The sequence below is a fragment of the Cnephaeus nilssonii genome (genome assembly GCF_951640355.1).
Source record: "Cnephaeus nilssonii genome assembly, chromosome: 3".
Lineage (NCBI taxonomy): Eukaryota > Metazoa > Chordata > Mammalia > Chiroptera > Vespertilionidae > Cnephaeus > Cnephaeus nilssonii.
Window position 1 is genome coordinate 88,441,855 of NC_137074.1, and position 22,412 is coordinate 88,464,266.

Sequence of the window (22,412 nt, forward strand, 5' to 3'; positions counted from 1 at the left end):
TTAAAAGCAAAGATTTGTTAATGTAAAATGTAATCCATTTGAATTGGAGAAAATAAAAATACACTAGTTAACAAAAATAAAATTTAAAAGTTAAATGCAGAAAGAATAGGGCAAGACAAAACACTTTTATTCCTTAGTGAGAGATAATTTTTATACTCCCCTTGAAAAATCAGGCCATTTTACAATATTAATCTCCCTTCTTTACATTTCAATTTTATGTTATATTTTTAAATAAATATATTTTTATTGATTTCAGAGAGGAAGGGAGAGGGAGAAAGAGATAGAAACATCAATTATGAGCGAGAGTCATTGATCTGCTGCCTCCTGCACACCCCATCCTGCAGATCGAGTCCACAACCCCAGGCATGTGCCCTGACAGGGAATCAAACCAAGACCTCCTGGTTTATGGGTCAATGCTCAACCACTGAGCATCCCAGATGGGCAGATTTCAATTTTATGAAAGGATAATCTTAATTTTCTGAGCCACAAGCATATTTGGGAAGAGCATTTTCACAACTACCTGGTTATGCCTAAAAGAAAGTACAATCTACTATTTGAACTAAGATTTTAAAATGAGCGATGTGAGCTGGGCATAATTGCTAAAGAATACCTAAGGTGAGAAAGTTTCCATCTTTGGTAAAGAAACTAAGCTAGTCACCTAAATATTTGGAATATTTAAATACATATATTTGCTGTGAAATTTACACTGAGAAAAATGTTCTTCACACTGAAGAATTCATTCCAACAGGCATAAGAAAACTTCCCTTAGGATGTGAATTCAGTTATCAGTATTTAAACTCACTGTGAACAATTAGATTCATCATTAAATGGTGCACTTAGGGATTACTTGTTTTCTGTGGAAAAAGGTTTAATAGTATTTTCATTGAACTGGAAATTTCTCAAGTCTAAGTGGCTGATAAAAAGAGGGCAATTTTAATGAACTAGAAATCAAAATCATAGACTACGGTTAAGATACCATTCTAATAAAATCTTAAATATAGTTGAGGAAAAATGCTGTCTCATTTTTTTGTGTTGACATTTCAAATGAACAATGATATTTTCAGAAAAAAAAGTTATTTCACATGAAGTGCATAAAACATTTCAGTTTACTATGTATTAAATAATTATTTTAAACATTTGTATTGGCAAAAAGTTAATGTAAATATAGCTTCTCCATTTTTGTGCTCTATACAAAACTTTGATTTTGAAAAAAAATACTGAATTTAGCTCAGTGGTTGGCCATAGACCCATGAACCAGGAGGTCACTAGTTTGGGGTACATGCCCAGGTCATGGGCTCAATTCTCAGTAGTGTGGTGTGACTACCTTTCCCTTCCTTCCTCTCTAAAATAAATGAAATATATTTTAAAAAAAATCAATAAAAAGCCGAAACCGGTTTGGCTCAGTGGATAGAGCGTCGGCCTGCGGACTCAAGGGTCCCAGGTTCGATTCCGGTCAAGGGCATGTACCTTGGTTGTGGGCACATCCCCAGTGGGGGGTGTGCAAGAGGCAGCTGATCGATGTTTCTCTCTCGTCGATGTTTCTAACTCTCTATCCCTCTCTCTTCCTCTCTGTAAAAAATCAATAAAATATATTTTTAAAAAATCAATAAAAACATTTTTAAAATACTGAATTTCATGTATCTGATGTGCAGATATTTGCATGTTCCATTGAGTTTTGCTTATTTGCAGAGATATGACTTCCTCTTATTTATTTTAAAAATAAAATAAATATTATTAAAGAATAAAACTAGATAAATGTTTTGTCATCTTATTGAAAATACATTTGTTATTATGTTTAAAATTTAGAAAAATATTACCTAATTACGATTTTACCACACAAAAAAGTTTTATGTATTTTTGGTAGTTTTTCAGTGTAAAAACAATCTCTAACATTTGAAAAGGTAGGAACAGTATAAAATCTTAATTCTGTCTTTTAACTATAAACCAGTCATATAGGACACAGGGTTTTCCATAAATACTTATCTTCTTTTAATATATTTTATTGATTTTTTACAGAGAGGAAGGGAGAGGGATAGAGAGTTAGAAACATTGATGAGAGAGAAACATCGATCAGCTGCCTCCTGCACACCCCCTACTGGGTATGTGCCGGAAACCAAGGTACATGCCCTTGACCAGAATCGAACCTGGGACCCTTGAGTCCACAGGCTGATGCTCTGTCCACTGAGACAAACCGGTTAGGGCCATAAATACATATCTTATAAAATATCCCATTTTTGCTAACTAAAGTTATTTCTAAGAGTTTTGCAGTTGAAAATTAGTTTCAACATCAGTTAAAAAATATTAAAGTAGCCCTAACCAGTTTGGCTCAGTGGATAGAGTGTCAGCCTGCAGACTGAAGGGTCCCAGGTTTGATTCTGGTCAAGGGCATGTACCTTGGTTGAGGGCACATCCCCAGTAGGGGGTGTGCAGGAGGCAGCTGATGGATGTTTCTCTCTCATCGATGTTTATAACTCTCTATCCCTCTCCCTTCCTCTCTGTAAAAAATCAATAAAATATATTTTTAAAAATATTAAAGTAAAATGATGAAATGACCTTTATGAGTTAAAACATGCCAGTATAGTATAGATGTATTTAGAGTTCTTTGCTACATAAAAAAAGAAATATGAAGTTTTTAATTTTTCAGTGTCTCATAGATTTATAGAAAACGTTCCTTTGTTTTTACATTTTAAACTATTTCCTATAAATGTATATCCAATATTTTCTTGGTCATAGCTCTAAGTGGTGGCAGTGTAGGAAAATTTAGATCTTTGGAGAAACCACTTCTTGAAAAACATTGATTTGACAGAAAGGGAGAGAGAGACAGAGAGAAGAGAGGAGAGGAGACGCGAGGAGACGAGAGGAGAGAAAAGTGAATGTGAGAGATAAGCACTGATTGGCTGATCCCCCTTCTTTCTCTCCCTGGCATGAGCCCCAATCCAGGATCTAGCCTACCACCTTTTGGTGTACAGGACTACGCTCCAACCAACCGAGCCACACCAGCTAGAGTGGAAACCAATTTTATAATTGTTATAGAACATCTAACACATTATTCCAAAATATTGGTGCTAATTGTTTAATATAATAACAGCTGCATTTTTAAGAAAAACACATCTGCTTCCTTTAGCTATTTCGGTTTTCCAGAACAAAAGCATCATTTAATGTAACATTAATTGGACACATAAAATCTGATAGCAATTGTATGCAACATAAAATTTTAATGAGTATCATTGAATAGAATAAACAAAAGTATAATTTGTTGCTTTTAATATTAGCTTATGTGACAGCTTATTGGGTTACTAGTAGGTATAAAATGAACAGGGAAAATGCATTGCAAAGAGCGAATCATACTATCTTTCCCATATTTTATGCTGACCACTTCCTTCTGAAGCAAACAGACACAAAATAGTACTTAAAATTAATTTATATTTTCATTTTCTAGCTTTATAAGATAACTGATGTATTACACAGTTATAGATAAACAGAAATTTTCTTTGTCTCATAGTTAATTTGTTGATTCCCTGTGTATTTTTTTTTTCATGTTCTGTCTGTTTTAGAGTTCTATTTTTTTTCTCCTGTGTCTTGCCACTACTGGACATTGTGATCTAGAGCAGTATTTCTGAAGTTGTAATGTGCTCATTAAGCACTGTGTATCTTTATAATATGCAGATTTAGACCAAATATGTTGTGATGCAGAGCCTGACACTCTGCTGCTGGCCCACGGACCATAGTTTTAGGAGCAAGGGTAGAACAGACACCAGATGCATGGACACCAGAGATATAACCAAAGTTAAGGACCAAATATTGGAATATTGAGACTTACTCTGCACATGTACCTTTCTTCTTTCATTTCTTCTTTCTTTCTTTCCTTTCCTTCTTTTCTTTTTTTGCTTCCTCTCTCTCCCTTAATCCTTCCCCCTTCATCTGTTGCTTCTTTTCTTTCTCCCTTCCTTCCCTCTCTCTCACACCTCTTTTCTTAAGCTCACATTTTACCTTTACTATTTTAAAAAATGTATTTCTTATTTTTTATGTTTTTCAAAATAAGCATGTTATATATCATGCATTAGTGCAATGTCTAGCAAAAATTGAGGGCAAATAATAAATAGAGGAATTTGCAGGATTACTTTCCTTCAAAATCTTTGCAGCTACCTCTCTTTCTCCAAAGCAGATTCTGGACATTTAAGTACTTGTCCCTAAGTAATCAGAAGACTGGTTGTTTTGGTGGGTGGCAGTTGGAACTTATCTATTATGTTTTTGTACTTACATTGCAGATATTAGAATTTTTCTATTAATTTTTTAAAATATATTTTATTGATATTTTACAGAGAGGAAGGGAGAAGGATAGAGAGTTAGAAACATTGATGAGATAAAAACATCAATCAGCTGCCTCCTGCACACCTCCTACTGGGGATGTGCCTGCAACCAAGGTACATGCCCCTGACAGGAATCGAACCTGGGACCCTTCAGTCCGCAGGCCGACGCTCTATCCACTGAGCCAAACCAGTTAGGGCTCTATTAATTAAAAAAAAAAAAAAACTTTCCTAGGAAAATCCCTTAAGTATACATCTCAATATAATTTATTTTCTAGATATTTCTTGGTGAAGTCTCAAAAAAAATATACCAATTTTTATATTATGTAAATTTATCAGATTTGGGTTGTAGATAGCAACTTTCTTCTATTTGGGATCTTAGGTTGTTTATCTTATCAAGAGCTATAGTGGAAAAAAAAAAAAAAAAGGCAGCCTGTTGAACATCCCCTCCCCCAATCAGTAAGTTAACAAGTTCTGAGTCAGGTTAGTCAAGAAAAAAGCAAAGGGTCATTGGATTTTTTAGATCCAAATCTTTTCATAAAATATCAGATGTCAGGAGACACCTCCACATGCACATAGTTAATAGCTATATTAACTATTTTGATATATTTGCTTTCTTTACTTTTGTGATTTTGATCCCATTTAAACAGACTTGGAAAGAGACAATCTCATTTTTATAAATGGAAACCAGCCCTCATCCTGTGGCAGCCCTCTGGATCAAACATGCACTGAAATGGGCCAGTTTCAATGTAATCCATTATAAGGCCAATAGGCCACAAGGGAACAATGCAGCCATGAAATACATTTTCTGTCTTGTTCTGAGTACTGAAAATGCTATATATTCTCATCATCTGAAGATATCTCTTAGAAATCATATAGGATATTATGTGACTTCTGACCTACTTGGGCCTACCATTCTTCGGAATTCACCTCCACCACTTCAAGGGCTCAGTATGTGCCACAGATATGGATGCTTATATAGAACTTGAATTTTACTATTATTTTCATAATCAGGATTTTTAAAAGTATATTTTGATGGACCAGATGACAATTTTGGAAGAAGAATTTAAATAATTTATTCTGAATCCATACTGCCATTATTATGGTATTTTAATGATTTCACACCATTGTTAGTAAGCTGGCTATATGTCCTCTTGCCATAGAAAACGGAAATTGGGAGCATTATATGAGATAATATGGCTTTCTCCTCAAAAACATGGAGTGACCATATTGGACATCTGGGTATGTTGTGCAATTACTGCTTAAAAATGTTCTATAGATCAAAAGTTCTGTTGATCTATATTTTAAATAGATCAACATCTTGAAAACAAAATACATTATTTTTAGAAGATAACTAACAAAACAACCCTATCTTTTTTTTTCTTAATTGGCATAAAGAAACTCTATCTGCTTAACTTAACTTATTCAGTAAATGAGATGCATATTTTAAAACCAGTTTGTCTTAGAGAAAATGTCATTGCATTTTTTCTTAAATTTAAGTATTCAAATGTATTTTATAAAGCATTTTTTTCTTTAATATTCAAGGTAAGAACTACATTTTGTATCAGCTTTAAACTTTCTCCAGACCAAAAATATTGAGGCCAAGACTTACAAGGTAGACCGTTAAAGTGATAACCACAATCCCTTTTCATTGGAAAGGACTGCAAAACAAACTCTTGAGGCAAGCACATCATAGCCTGTGAGTACTCCTTCATTCAACTGCAAAGGGGTAGATTTATAGAAATCCTTTTCCTATAGAGTGACAGTCATAACCTTGGCTTTCAAGCTATGGCTCCACCATTAACCAGCAACACAGAATAACTATTTCACCTGCCAAAGAATTTTACTGAAAATCAGTTTCTTGTTAATAGATTTCAAAAGCTCAGATGAGCAAAACAGCATTTATGAAGAACTGGTGAATGGGATATACTTCATTTATTTAAATATTCTAAAACACCTCTCAATTTGCTTAGACAAGCAGAATGTTATACTTCTTATCAAGCTTCTCTTAAATGTTATCCCACAGGTCTGCATTCAAAGGTACTATAATAATGCACTGTGTGACTCTTGCTCTATATTATCTGGGGCCAATGCAATTCAGAACATATGCATTTGCCTAAAACACAGGGACTCAGAGAGGAACTTCCTCTTCTGACTGTCAGCACCAGGAAACATTAGACTTCTTTTGTACCACTGACTTGTGAATATGATAATTAACTGATTTTGAGTCTCTCTTTGAAATAGCTAAAAAGCCCATTAAAAGTTTGTGATCCATCGCTGGCAAATATGAAAGGCTTTAAAAAAAGAATGCACTTACTAATTTTACTTTAAATTCCATCTATTTTTCTATATTAATCTGGCTGCTTCTCCATATTCAATAACATTACCTTTATATTAATCAGTGATTTTTGGATTTACACAAATCATTCTAGAACAAAGTGAATTATAAGAGTCGCTTTCAAAAGCACTGGACCAGTTCAATTTCTGCTTGATGGCTCAGGAACAATATTTAAATATCTACTAAGATTTAATATTTTGGAGCACTAAGAACAATATCAATCCAAGAGAACAGTCAGTAAGAAATAGTCATTTTCTTTGAAAATTAAGGTAAAATCTTAGATCACTATCACCTAAGTGGTTAAGTCTGTATTTAGTTCTTTATTTAGTTTTTCTGTGATAGAATACTAAGACCTGGTTTGTCCAGTCCAGGAGAACATCCAGCAAAAGAAGTCACTGCCTTTAAAAATTAGTAAGGTAAAGTCTGAGACCATTCTAAAAGTGAAAATAAGTTTATAATTCAAGTAATTCATTCATTCTGTATATAAAATCCTCGAGCTCTTCCCCTATATTAGACACCATGCTCAATTCTGTACAAAAAGTTAAATGAGGAAAATGATCACATTCTTCTAGTAAGGGACATATATATCCTATATAATAAAGAGGGAATATGCAAATTGACCTTCACTCTACCACAAAGATGGCAGCACCCACAGCGTAGGTGGGGGTTTCCGTAACACAAGATGGCTGCACCCACAGTGGAGGCCAAGTTCCCGTAACGATCCTTAATGAGCAATCAGCAGAGACCTGAGGCTGCGCTCCCCCCTGGCCCACATGGGGCTTGACTGGGAACCTCAGGCTGTGCCCCCTGCACCAGCACTGGGCCAGGGGACCTGAGGCCGCACCCCCCACCTAGCGGGGCTTGACAGGGGTCCACAAGGTGCACCCTCCCACCCCAGTGCTGGGCTGGGGGACCTTAGGCTGCTCCCCCTGCCCAGCGGGGTGTGATGGAGGACCTGAGCCTGCACCCCCTTCCTGGTGGGGGGCTGTGCCCTCCTCCTGGAGCTGGGCTGGGGGACCTGAGGCTGTACCCCCTGCCCAGCAGGGCTTGATGGGGTACCTCAGGCCATGCCCCCCACCAGGCAAGGCTTGACAAGGGTGGGACTAGCTGGGTCCAGATCTAGCCCACTATGGGGGGCGGCCGGGTCTGGGTCTCGCACAATTTTGAGGTGCACGTGGGTGGGCGGGGACTTGACTCTGGGTCCCGTGGTGTGCCCCAGACTCTGAGAGGAGCAAAATTTTCATATACATTTTACTAATTTTCTTTCATCTCTGACACTTCTATTATAGAGAAAGGGCAGATAGCAATATTAAAATATTTCCTCTAATTAATCCCCTTTTAATGTGCATGAATTTTGTACATTGGGCCACTAGTGTATACATATATATATATATATATATATATATATATATATATATATATGTATATATATATATATATATATATATATACACACACACACACACACACACACACACACACACACACATACACTAGAAGCCCTGAGCATAAATTTGTGCAGCCAGTGGGGTCCCTCGGCCTGGCCTATGGGATCGGGCTGAAACTGGCTCTCTGACATCCCCCTAGGGGTCCCGGATTGTGAGAGGCACAGGCCAGGCTGAGCAACCCCACCTGTGCACGATCAGGGTTGGGGAGGGACCCAGTTGGTTGGCCAGCCAGGGAAGGACCGCGGGAGGACTCCAGGGTGTGTCTGGCCCATCATGCTCAGTCCCGATCAGCCAGACCCCAGCAGTAAGCTAACCTACCAGTCGGAGTGTTGCCCCCTGGTGGTCAGTGCCCATCATAACAAGTGGTTGGGTGGCCTTAGTATATCAATAGCATATTAAGCTTTGATTGGTTGAACGGACATCTGGACAACTGGACACTTAGCATATTAGGTTTTTATTATATAGGATATATATATATATATATATATATATATATATATATATATATATATATATATGCCTTACACAGCTCATTCATTATCTTATAAAGGTATATCCTGCATAATTTATGGAGTCTATCTTGTGCACTTTGGGCTTAGTTTACATTGCACCAATTATTCATAAATAAATAAAAAAAAAACAAAAAAGAGGTACATGAAGGAGAGGAAATAGCAGCCTTTTGTAAATCTAATTTCAGAGCACAATAGTTTATTAGGTACTTCTTAATATTTTATATCTAGCAGATTCACCATCATAAAATCTAAAAAAGTATATCTAAATATGAAAATAAGTTTATAATTCTCTATCGTGTCTGTACTTGATGAATTTGAATTCATAGTGTCTGCCAGAATTAGGTTTAATAGTTAATCCCTTTCCTATGCAGTTTTTTTTGCAGGCATTCCTTGCTTTTAAATTGTCCTGTTCTGTAACATGGAACTCCAACCTGGTGTGATTAAACTTGAAGAGGTACCTGACCCCACAGTATTTAATTTGTTGGTGTCAAGCATAAAACTTTATCCCCAAACAGAAGCTATTTAATTAACAAATTGTTCTAGTTTTCTATCATGCATCTTAATTAATTAAAGAACTTGAAGAACTCAATGAAATAGAACTTAAAAATACATGTTTAAGCACATATACACATACAGGAACACACACAGCTGGTTCTAGGAAAATCATTATTTAGCTAATCTAAGAAGAGAGGATGATTCATTAGGTAGATATAAGGTATGCAAAATTGAGGAAGAAGCAGTTAGCTGGTTTCACTTGGAGCCAGAAAGTAGCTAGATCACCATGAAGCTAGTCCATCAGTGAGCTTTTAATATGCAGAGAATAACCTTAATGTATATAACTAGGCTCCCTCATGCCCTTTTCACTTAACAATGGACAGGAGCCCTGGCTGGTGTAACTCAGTGTTTAGAGCGACAGCCTGTGGACCAAAAGTTTGTGGGTTTGATTCCCCATCAAGTGCATGTACCTCAGTTGCAGGTTCGATCCCCAGTCCTGGTCAGGGAGCATGTGGAAGGCAACCAACTGATGTGTGTCTCTCACATGAATGTTTTTCTCTCTCCCTCTCTCCCCACTTCCTCCCTCCCTTCCTCTCTCTCTAAATATATATATGGAAAAAATACCTTCAGGCAAGGATTAAACAAACAACAATAAAAATATACGGGCCGCAAACCATTACAATCACATTTACCATTCTCCAAGTCTGTTCCCCACTGTTCCTGGCTCTTCTGTGGCAGGGGGGTGAGCTACCCTGTGCCCACATAGTTCAAGGCCATGTTAGACTCCACAAGTTGGACTAATAGACTGTAATTAGCCTGAATGCTGAACTACCCCAGCAACCAATAGACTGTAATTAGCCTGAATGCTGAACTACCCCAGTTTCTGGCTCTGCTGGAATCCCAGCTGCACCTTTTCCAGGACTGGATTAAGGTGCAGGCGACTTTGGAACTCTAGAAATGCAACTTCACACAAATAAAGCCTTCTTCCACACCCCATCCTCCCCTGGGGACTTCTGAAAATGCTTATTTTAGTGTCACCCAAAGAACTTCTACCATGCTCCCATGAGTGACAGGTAAATCGGATTATCTGGTAACATAACTACATTAAAAATACATCAAACTATAAAATATTTTAAATATATATATTATTCATATAAAGTTCATAAAGAAAAGAGGAAGAACAAAATTGAAAATTATCTATAATTACAAAGAAAAAGGAAAAGTATAAAATAGGTTCATCTCTTCTAAAGGCAAAAACATAAATAAATGTTGATTATAAAATGTTCAATAAAATAGAAATTTCTCCTATAAAAAATAAGAATGAGAGACAAAATAATTTGTAAGACTAAATAAAGGAAGGTACTTGGAAGATATTAGAATAATTTATGAGTCAACATTGTGAAAATACATGACTACACAAAGGAAACCGGGTGACTTCTGGAACATCAGCATAGGAGCTCTGCAGACTCTCTCTCCAGCAAAACAACAAGAACCGGTGAAAATTATTTAAACATGCACACAAATGTAAGGTCTTTTAAAATTGTTCAATGAGCATATAACAAATGAAGAACAAATTATTCAATAAAATCTACTTAATCTTAGTAAGACCAGGTGGAGTCTGTGGTTCTAGAGCCATGACCTGCTCCATACCTCCATGCCACCCCCAACTCCGTGTGAGTGAATGTAGGCAAGAAGATGGGGCTTCTCCTCCTTTTCAGCTACCAATCAATGGCTACAGTATTTTCCCAGGAGAGGAACACAGCCAGTATTTCTTATTCCCTTCACTACTACATTTGGTTGCAGAGGCTACATTGCAGGGAGTGGGGCTGAGAGATTAAGGTTCTGTTCCTTTACCCAGTTGCCACTTGTAGGCCAGGAATACAGGGACCCAACAGTTCACATCTCAGACCACTCATATGAATAGAGGTTTCAAACTAGAGAGGCATGCCAAGAAGACAGTCTACCTCTGCTCTCCCAGCATCTTGCCTTTACAGAGGAGTGAGTGTACTTTAAAAGAAGCAGGTCATGCCCCCATCTCAGGAGGAACATCATAGAGATTTTGCCCAAGGGAAGAGGCAGGCCATAATAAGAGATTTCTAAAGCTCTCTCTAGGGTAAATATTTGCAATAGAGTGTGGGGAAGCTCAAGCCTAGGGCCCTCTTGAAAACTATGAAGATTTGATGGTAAGCAAGTAAAAGGAGACTGTCAGCTCCATGAGATCATCAGGCTAAACGATAGGCCACTTGTTTCTGAGAGAAAACCAGAGAAAGAAATGACCAGAAAAACCTTCTTTTAGTCAAAGAAAACCTCTAAGACTGCTCTCATGAAGTAAAGAAGAATACTCCAGCAAAGGGTTCTCAGTTTCACTGGATCAGATTTGGAGCAATTTATGCACAGAATATTGTTAAAAACAATAGAGAAATCAGCTGACAAGCAGTGGAGGGGAACGACAATACATAATAGCAACAGATGCAGATAGCTTAACGCAGACACTAGGGAAAAAGCCCTATGGAAACGATTCTCATTCCCAGACTGACTATCCACATGTAGAAGGCTGTGCCCTCTGAGTGACATCACAGGTTTTGCAATGCAGTGAAAATAGCCCATCTAAGTTATCGAACAAATATATAAGCAAACAACAGTGAGCTGCAGAATGAGATCAGTACCCAGAGTCACTCAATATATTATCTAAATGTCCTGCTTTCAAAAAAAAAATCACATGTAAAATAACAAGACAGTGTGGCTCCTACACACACACACACACACACACACACAGAGCAAACATTAGAAACTGCTGGTAGGAAGGCCTCAAATATGAACTTGACAGGAAAAGACTCCAAATGATTCATTTTAAACACATTCAAAAATAAAAGAAACCATACTTTAAAAAGTAAAACAAAATAATTGTGAACATCCATAGAAAGGGAGAAATTATAAAGCAAAATAAATGGATGTTCTGGAGTAGAAAAATGTAACAATTGAAATGAAAAATTTAGTAGAGGACTCTAAAGAAGTTGTGAACCAAAAGAAATCAGATCAGTGCAGATTATGTAATCTGAAGAAAAGAGAGGGGAAATAGAAAAATTAACAAGGGGGGTATATAACTGAAATTACTAAAGTGATGTGTTCACTTTACTAATTAGCTAAAGTGAACACATCACTTTAGCTAAATTGATGGTATATTAGTTATCTCTCAACAAAATGTAGTATAAAGGATAAATAATAATGGCAAATCTGTTTGGCTTCAATTTAGGAGGTATAAAATAATGAACACTTTAGAGAGTTATTGAATGGAGAGAAACATAAGGTTGGTCACTTTCTTAGAAGATACAGACTACATGTAAGACTACTTTCAAGAAACACAGTATTTAGTATTCTGCAAATAAAATCATAGACAGGGAATGCACTCAGAACTTTATTATTGAACATTAATTTATACTACTAGAGAATAATTTAAGTAAAATAATCTACCTAGAATTCTCCATTGCCAATGAAAATGGGAGAAAAGTTACCAATGCACTTAGATACTGCTTCACTAAGATGTCAATTAGGCCACAATATTGTGAAAAACTATTTGAATCTAATGACTTTTATTGATCAAAAATTAAAGGATCATTTTTAGAAAGATGTAATTCATAAATTTTATAAAATATCCTCCAAGGTCCAAAGAGGATCCTTAGCCAAAGTTGATTGAAACAAGATTCTCTCTCCCCAGATATCACAAAAAACATGAAGAATTGAATTTATATAAAGAAATTAAAGCTGAAGAATGGGAGGTGTTTTTCATAGTGTATGGCAGAGACATAAAGGATCTTTAGGAAATAAGCTTGGGAGCTATTTTAGCAGCTGAGCACCTCCATTAGCAGATGAGAGCTAAAAAGCTGGAATATTTTAATATTTATCTTATTACAGCCTCAAGGTTGCTTATAAACTGATAAGTCCTGAATTATTGAGGTATGTACTTGCTTTAACCCTTAAGTTAAAAACATTAATTTAAAACATAAATTTAAACAAAGTTTAAAAAAACAACACTTCTTTTGTTGATAAAATGCTCATTCTTGATAATAAGTGAGGTCCAGTAAAAATAATTATACTTATTTAACTGATTGTATAAATGCTATTGCTTCCATTTTTATTCCCGTAATGTGTAAGAACCCATACAGCACTGAATTTTTGTGGCTAAATAATAAAGAAAATTCTAACTTTGAAACTAGCAAAATTGTTTTTCTAAAATATTGTCCAAGTGAGTAGGCACATTTCACTCTCATTCTTATTCATCCTTTAAAGTTTATTATATCACCTAAAACAAGCAAGCAGGCAAAACTAAGACACACTACCATTAAAATAAAAGTATTATATCTCTACACTTCAAAAGCAAAGACAGAAAGACTTCTGCTTCCAGCCTAGACGGAGTAATGAAGACAGATTTACCTCTCACCCCAAAACAACAGTTTTCCAGATATTGAACATCATAGCAATGGAAAGTGATCCCCGAAGATGGAAAACAAATGAGGTGAACCCTAAAATTTGTCCCTGCTTAATGCCTGGAGAGGTTTTCAAGGCGGTGGACCAAGGTTAGAACCCACGTAGCAGCTGGTGGCCTGCCTGAGTGAAGGAGGTGGAGTGGGGGTCTGAGAAGGCCACAGTAGCGGCAGTTTGCTAGGGCTGGGTATCAAAAAGAGAGGGCTGCACAAAGAGAGAGCTCCAGGTGTCTTCAGTGTCCCCACAGGTCTTCAGCAAAATGAGCACGGACCAGTGCATCTGTGAGAGGAAACTGAGGCTGGGACAAGACCATCTAAAATGATTAGAGGAACTCTATAAATAAATACACACACACATACCTACATACACACTATGGATTCAAAGCAGGAGAATGCTACTGTAATGAGATCAATAAATCTTTCAAAACTAACCTAAAATAACGCAGCTGAGAGAAATAAAATACAAGAATATAAAAAATATGAAATATGTCAAAATACATTTTTAAAGAATATGATTTTGTTGATTGCAGAGAGGAAGGGAGAGGGAGAGAGAGAGAGAAACATCAATGATGACAGAGAATCACCATTAGGCTGTTTCCTGCACACCCCACACTGGAAATCGAGCCCACAACCAAGGTTTATACACTGACCCGGAATTGAACCTTCACCTCCTGGTTCATAGGTCAATGCTTTACCACTGAGCCATGCCAGCTGGTCTCAAAATATATTTTAAACCTAAAATTATAAGACTTTGTTATCTTGTTAGGCAAAAATATCTTATATATAATACCAAAGCATGGCTCATAAAAGTAATAATAATAATAAATAATAATAATAATAATAGCTGCAAACTATAAACAGCCCAAAAGTCTATTGCTAAGTAAATGAATAAACAAATTATAGTATAGATTTATACAATAAAATATTAATCAGAAATAAATAGAAACCACCTTATACATGCAAAAACATGGGTGAATCTCGAAATATTTATTACAAGAGAAATAAATCAGAAAAAGAAGAGTACAGACTATGTGATAATATTTGTGTAAAATTCTAGAAAATATAAACTAATCTATAATGACATAAAGCAAAAAAGTGGTTGTTTGAGAATGAGGTGGTGGGTGGGCAGAGAATGTGGCAGGTAAGGGTGGGGGGAAGGATTTGAATGAGTATGACCAACTCAGAATGAGTATGAGTACAAAAGGTTGGTCATACAGTGCCCAGCATGGTCCAGATTTAGATGACAGGAACACTTTCAAATAAGACAAAAGAAATCATTAAATACTAATACATTCAGTTAAGTTTTATCATATATGATACAAAGACTTTAAACTCAGGGGACCCAAATATTTCATTTTTATTTTATTTACTAGGGGCTCGATGCATGAAATTCATGCAAGGGGCTCCATTACTTTAGGACCTTATTACCTCATGTCTGCAATGTCCCTTAACTACTCTTCTAGCCTTTGGATTTTCCCCCAAATATTCAATCCATCTTTGCCAGATTTATGACCTTGAGAAATAACCCTGCCTTTCTAGATTTCAGAGTCTTTTTATTGCTGCATAAAAAATTATCACAATCTCAGTGGCTTAAATCAACATTCATTTATTCTCTCAATTTCCGTGGATTAGGAGTACGCATGGCCCTGTTCTCAGTTGTTACCAGGCTGTTGTCAATGTTAGCTGGGGCTATGATTCTCATCTGGTCATTAGGGATACCTTCAAGGTCTCCAGTTGTTGGCAAATTTATTTTCTTAAGGCTACATGTCTGAGACCCCCATTTACTGTCACCAGATGTCACTCAGAAACTACTTTCAGTTCTTAGAGGTAACCCACAGTTCTTTGCCACATGGCCCCCACAGATAGTTCACAAGAGAGATGTGTGCCTTCTTCCCAGCCAAGAGGAAAATGTCTCTCTGGATCTTCATTATTTTACATAGAACACATTATGTCAGGCCTGCCTTGATAATAGATATTTGATGAATTCAAAAGGAACCCAGGATTATATCTGCAAAATCCTTTCTGCCACATAAGGTAACATCTTCAAGACAGTGATATATCATCATATTCACAAGTCCCTTCTACATTCAAGGGAAAGGAATTACTCAAAGGTATGGGCTATAGAGGATTATTATAGAATGCAACCTAACACATTAATGTAAAAGCTAGTTTGCTGGAAAAGAAATCTTAAGATTTTACAATAGTAAATGCTCAAACTACATAATATGAAACCTACACATGGGACAGAAAGTTAATTTAATTCTCAGAGAGCTGATAGATTTAGGAAGGCAGTGCTCATCTTTGTCTCACACTAAATAACAGATAATCAGACTTCCTTGCTATATAGGAAATTAAAAACTTCAGTGAAACCACATGTGGTTTTGGATGCAGAGCTGCCCTGAGGCACCGAAGAGATTTTTGAGTCAGATGTATGGGGGTGAGGATTGTCTCATTCTACTGTTCAAAGCTAACCTGGAAAAAAAAAAAGCCTTACCATTGCCTTACCTAGAATAAAAGACCTTACATGACTTATTTGGTTTCTGCTTTCTTGTTTATCTTTCATGTTTGTATCACACAGAGTTTCATAGTTACTTCAAAAAATCACATGCTTTTTATTCAGCATAGATACATGAACGTCCTTTCTTTACAATATTCTACAACATTTTTTTATCCAAACCCATAAAATTTATTTCATCCATTGTTTAAAATCTGTTATTCCTTTAACGAATGTTTATTGAGTGCCTATATTCATCAATGAACTGTTACACCTTTACCATTCCCACAAAGTAGGAATAATCTCTTATTTTTTAAATAGAAAGTCATTAGCCAGGTCATATATCTCCCACCATGATGGTTAGAGCTATATTTATAGGTTCATATCCTGATTGTGAGTACATTGACGCAAATATTCTGTTTTTATTTGTTTATATTTTTAAGAATAATTCAAAGATTGTTGCAACCCATTAATCATGGTTTACTAAAAATAGTAATCATAATAACATCTAAAATGTATTAAGTGATCCCTTGTACTGTGAAAACGTGTTCTATATGTTGGCTCATATAAAATTCTTGCAATAGCACTTTGAGGCAAGTATTATAACCCTCACTTAGTAAATGAGAAAAACTAAAGTGCAGGGACAGAAGCAAGGCTTTCTTATAAGTTACTGATATTCCTGAACTTTATTTTCTCTATACCAACGTGCTTTCCAAATGGGAGCGTCAGTATAGCTCATGCATTTAACACAGCGCTAGAAATGCATGTTCTCAGGTTCTGTTGCAGATTCATTCAATCAGAAATTCTGGGGCCAGGGCCTTGCAATTTGAGTTTTAACAGGCCCTGAAGGTGGTGCTGGTGCCTGCTAAAGTTGGAGAACCACTGCTATATAATCTAACATAAGATTATCCCGGCCAACAAGATGTGATCAACTAGACTTTCAAACAACATTCACTCAGAGATTGGAAATAAAATTCATTATATTAGGTAACAATAGATGAAAATCAAAGATTTCTACAGAAAAAAGGAGCTGTCCTGATATCAGAAGTCATTTTGAAGGTCGACACATTCATCATATGGAGCCTGAAACTTCATGTCAATATGCTGACCTGGCCAATGCTTTGTTAAAGTAAATGCAGAATAACCTTTACTCTTGACTGTAATAACAGCTCTGTGATTTATATCATTTCAAACATTTCTCTTTATAGGAAAATACTCCAATAACTAGTTTATCATCCCAAAGACATCCTACACATCTTCAGGTCAGATTTTTGTTTTCTTCATTTGAGTCTCTGCTCACATATCAAAGAATGCTGTATAATTAGAGGCATGTTAAGAATTTCTTAGTAAATTAATTAAATTGGCTTCAATTGGCTTATCTTTTTCCATTACTTTACATTAGGAATGGTCTTTTTAAAAAGTGTCAAACGATACTGTAACAAACATAGTTAAAAGCTTATAAAAAGTCACTCTTAATCTCTGAAAAGGCAAAATAGTTCAAGGTAAGAATGGAGCATTGCTTTCAGAGAGAAGTGTTTGCTGAGGGATTTTATTAAATATATTTTTAATGATTTCAGAGAGGAAGGGAAAGAGAGAGGGAGTTAGAAACATCAATGATGAGAAAGAATCATTGATTGGCTGCCTCCTACACACCCCCTACTGGGGATAGACCCTGAAACCTGGGCATATACTCTTGATCAGAATCGAAATATACCCTTCAGTCCTCAGGCCAATGCTCTATCCACTGAGCCAAACTGGCTAGGGCTGCTGAGGGATTTCAGAGGGAACTTTCACTTAGCATATCCAGAGGACAGCAACAGTAATGATTGTGCACTCTGTGTAGAGTATTGCACTCAGCATATTCACATATATATTTATAAAAATAAACATTTATACCACTCAAGAAGTTCACCATCTGGCTGTGAACACAAACTATATAAACATGCAAAAGAGTTATAAACAAATAAAAAGCTATATAGATAAATGCATGAGTAGAGATAATAAATGTTCTATCAATGACTATGCATTAGAGAGCATGGAAAATAGAAGGCTTTACTACTTCTGGATGGCACATAGAGCTATACACTGATTTTTGTGTATAGTTTTGTCTTGATTTTTGTTCTAGTCTTGATTCAGATGACTTTAAAGTATGGTGTTCATAAAAATCAAAATTTTCATGTTTCCTAATATAAACAAGTACCTTCGCTACCTAACATATGACCAAATATGTTTGGTGTTCAGAGAAGAAGCCAAATTTTTTCCAAAAATTAAGATATCTATAATAATAAAAGCATAATATGCAAATTGACTGAACAACCAAACAGTAGAATGACCATCTGGACGACCATGCTATGACATGCACTGGTGCCAGGGTGTGATGCAATTCATCAGGGGGCTCCGTCATCACCACATGATTGCCCCGCAGAGGGAGGCCCAGGCCACCTTCTGCATGGCGATTGATCGTGGATCCCAGGCCACCAGGCCGGCATCCACAGAGGGAGGCCCAGGCCACCTGGCTGGCAGTGGCAGCACTGTGGTAGGTGTGAGGGGCCAACCAGTGATCACGCTGCAGAGGGAGGCCCAGGCCAGCCAAGCGATCACACCCCATGCCTGTTGCCTGCAGAGGGAGGTGACTGTTGGTGGCAGGGTGTGGGGGGGTAGTGTCACACAGATGGCAAGCTGTGGCAACAACAGGGTTGGGGCCAGCTGCCAGCAGCTGGGGGAAATCCCAATAGGCTCTGGTCACCATCCAGGCCTAGGGACCCTAACCGAGGGGTTTCGGATTGCGAGAGGGCACAGGCCAGCCTGAGGGACACCTCCTTACGCTTTGCATGAATTTTGTGTACCGGGCCTCTAGTTTTATATAAATGACTACATTATTGGTTCCTCATAAGGCTAAAATGCTAAAAGCAATCAATAAATATTAATGAGGAACCTATTATGTCCAACACTGATCTCCCTGAGGATATAAGAAAGATAAATCCCTGAAACACAAATAAAATACTAAGCAATTTAGAGGACCTGAAAAACCAACTAATTATGTCAGAATTAAGGAAGGGGTGCACATAGTTAATAAAACAATTCAACTCAAGAAGAGGATTTAAGAGTAACATTTTAGAATAAGCCAAATGTGATTTATAAGAAATATAACTATCTATATCTATATCTATATCTATATCTATATCTATATCTATATCTATATCTATATCTACCTAGTCATTCAGATGACTGAAATACATTTCTCAGGTGTACTTTGTCTTCATTCATTACTGGCTCACAGTTCCCAAACTGCCTTGAAGTTTCTAAGTAATGAGGGTAACAATAGTGTCTCTTGTTCTGTTTATGAGTTGACTTGGACCCAACTCAAAGGTGAGGGCTGGTTGCCATTAAGAGCCAACCACATGGTTAGAGAATTATAACATTTAGTCCCACCCCCTAATTTCCAAAAAAAAGGGAGAGGGGCTTGAATTTGAAGAAGTCATCTATGTCATCGGCTTAGTCAATCACAACTATGAAATAAAGCCTAAAGTGTGCGCGCACACACACACACACACACACACGCACACACACACACACACAATAACAGCTTGTGGACCTTTTCAGAGAGCTTCCACATTGGGGAACCAGAATTATATGTTGGTGTGGAGAAGCCTTCATGCACGCATGTTGGAATAGGATACAATAATTCTTTTCAAAAACACTACACAGGATATATGTGAGGTGTAAGAATTCACCACCTAGAGCATTCTGACAGGCCAAAGACTTCAGATTTTAAATTTATTCTGGAGGTTAGGGCATTCCATCAGAAGTGTTTAAGCAGAAAAAGTAGCCTAAATATAAGTTCTGAAACAATAAATTACATAGAATAAATATGTTACTAAACTTATGGAGCTTGGTCTTAGAGAAGATGTGATAAATCTGACCCCAAAAACAAGGAAAGTAAAGGCAACAATCAATGAATGGTACTATATCAAACTTAAAAATTTCCACAAAGCAGAATAAATCACCAACAAAACAAAAAGGCAACCAACTCAGTGGGAAAAGATGTTTGCAAACAAAGCTCCGAGAATACCCAAAATATATAAAGAACTCATACAATTCCACACTAAATAAACAAACAATCCAATTTAAAAATGGGCACAGGACCTGAACAAGTACTTCTCCCAAGAAGACATAAAAATGGCCTACAGATATATGAAAACATGCTAAATATCACTACTTATTAGGAGAATGCAAATCAAGACTATAATGAGATACTGTCTCATACCTGTTAGAATGTCTAGTAGCAACAAGACAAGAATTAACAGAGGTTGTTATTACTTAAAGAGGTTGCAGAAAAAAAGGAACCCTCATTCATTGCTGGTAGGAATGTAAACGGGTACAGCCACTATGGAAAACAGTATGGAGGTACCTCAAAAAATTAATAATAGAGCTTCTGTATAACCCAGCAACCCCTTCTTTGGGTATATACCCCCAAAGTTTAACAAAAATTTATTTACAAAGATATATATACCTTATGTTAATTGAAAAATTAATTCATGTTGGCCAATACATGGGAACAACCAAAGTGTCCTTCAATAGATGATTAGATAAAGAAGATGTAGTATGTATGCATATGCAATGGAATACTACTCAGCCATAAGAAAAGATGAAATACTGCTATTTGTGACAACATGGATGGACCTTGATAATATCATGCTAAGTGAAGTCAGTCAGCAAAAGCTAAGAACATATGACCTCACTCATATATAGAATATAAAACTAAAACTCATAGACACAGATGACAGTATTGTGGTTACCACAGGAAAAGGGTTGGGGGATTAGTAAAGGGTAAAGAATGCCAAAAGATGATTTGACTTTGAGTGGTGGGCAGTATACAGAGCATGTATCATAGAAATGTACAGCTGAAATCTATATAATCTTATTAATCATTGTCACCCCCAATAAATTTAATTTTATAAAAGAAAAAGAAAAAGTGGCTGAATTATATCCTTGTCATAGTAAGATAACTCTGGAAGCAGTGTAGAGGGTCTATTTAGGAAAAATCTTACCAAGTTCAGACATGCCTAAACAAACATATCCTGAAGGCAGGTTTGAATGGATGCTACTGGACACCAGAAGAATATAGGATAAGGTTACATAGTGACTTGAAAGTTTAACTTAGCACATTAAGATATTTAAATGGTACCTTGGGGGCTTATAGTTCTTTAAATTTTATCCAATAAAATGTATTTATTAGAAGATCTGAAACAAAGGTCAGGTTTAGAAACAAATTACACATAAATCCTATTTGGTAAATGAAATATACAGAGAGAGTAATTAAAACACACAAAAATTGAATAATTATAGGATTATAAACCTATGATTTCTCAGTAGTGTAGGCAATCTTATCTGTTGTGTTTCATACCCATTAATAAGAATTATTTTAATCTAAGATGAAATATTAGACTTATAAATTAAAGTAATCCCAATGGTTTGAATAAACTTTTTTCTTAGGTTATGTTGAGAATAACAAGGTGTTTACTATACACATAGGAAACATTTTTAACAATCATCATAAATAATTCTTATATTTGGATTTTAATGCAAATGTGACATCAAGTCCAAGATACCTGTATGTGGAGTAAAAAATAACACTACTTAACCTGACTTGTCATCTCCCCTAGAAACGTATGTCCTCCTTAAAAGAATGTATGTGTGTGTGTATATGTGCATTTAAATTAAGGTGTATGAAGTAAGAATAAAATTATGCTTAAATTACAGGCATGCATCATTTTATTGTGCTTTGTTTTATTGGGCTTTACAGATACTGTGTTTTTACAAATTGAAAGTTTGGGGCAACCCTGTGTTGAGCGAGTCTATCGTAGTCATTTTTCAACAGCATTTGCTCACTTTGTGTCTATGTGTCATATTTTGATAATTCTTACAATAGTTCAAACTTTTTCATTATTATTATATTTGTTATGGTGATTTTTGATCAGTGATCTTCAAAGTCACTATTGTAATTTTTTGTGGCACCACATAAGATGGCAAACTTAATAAATAAATATTGTGTGTGTGTTCTGACTGCTCCACTGACCAGCATTCCCCCTTCTCTCTTTCATTCTCTCCTTGGGCCTCTTTATTCCATGAGACACAACAATAATGAAATGAGGATAATTAATAACCATGCAATGGCCTCTAAGTGCACATGTAAGAGGGAGAGTTGTACATCTCTCACTTATCAAAAGCTAGAAATGATTAAGCTCAGTAAGAAAGGCATGTCAAAAGCTGAGAAAGGCCAAAAACTAGGGCTGCTGCACTGAATGGTTAGCTAAGTTATAAATGCAAAAGAAAA

At 36.3% G+C, this 22,412-nt stretch overlaps 1 protein-coding gene across 7 annotated transcripts in view; it reads right to left on the reverse strand.

Moving 5' to 3' along the window:
• Positions 1-22,412, reverse strand: part of CADM2 (cell adhesion molecule 2) — a gene marked incomplete at its 5' end in the record, with an annotated part of 1,250,256 nt that overhangs the window by 150,973 nt on the left and 1,076,871 nt on the right. The window lies entirely within an intron of this gene.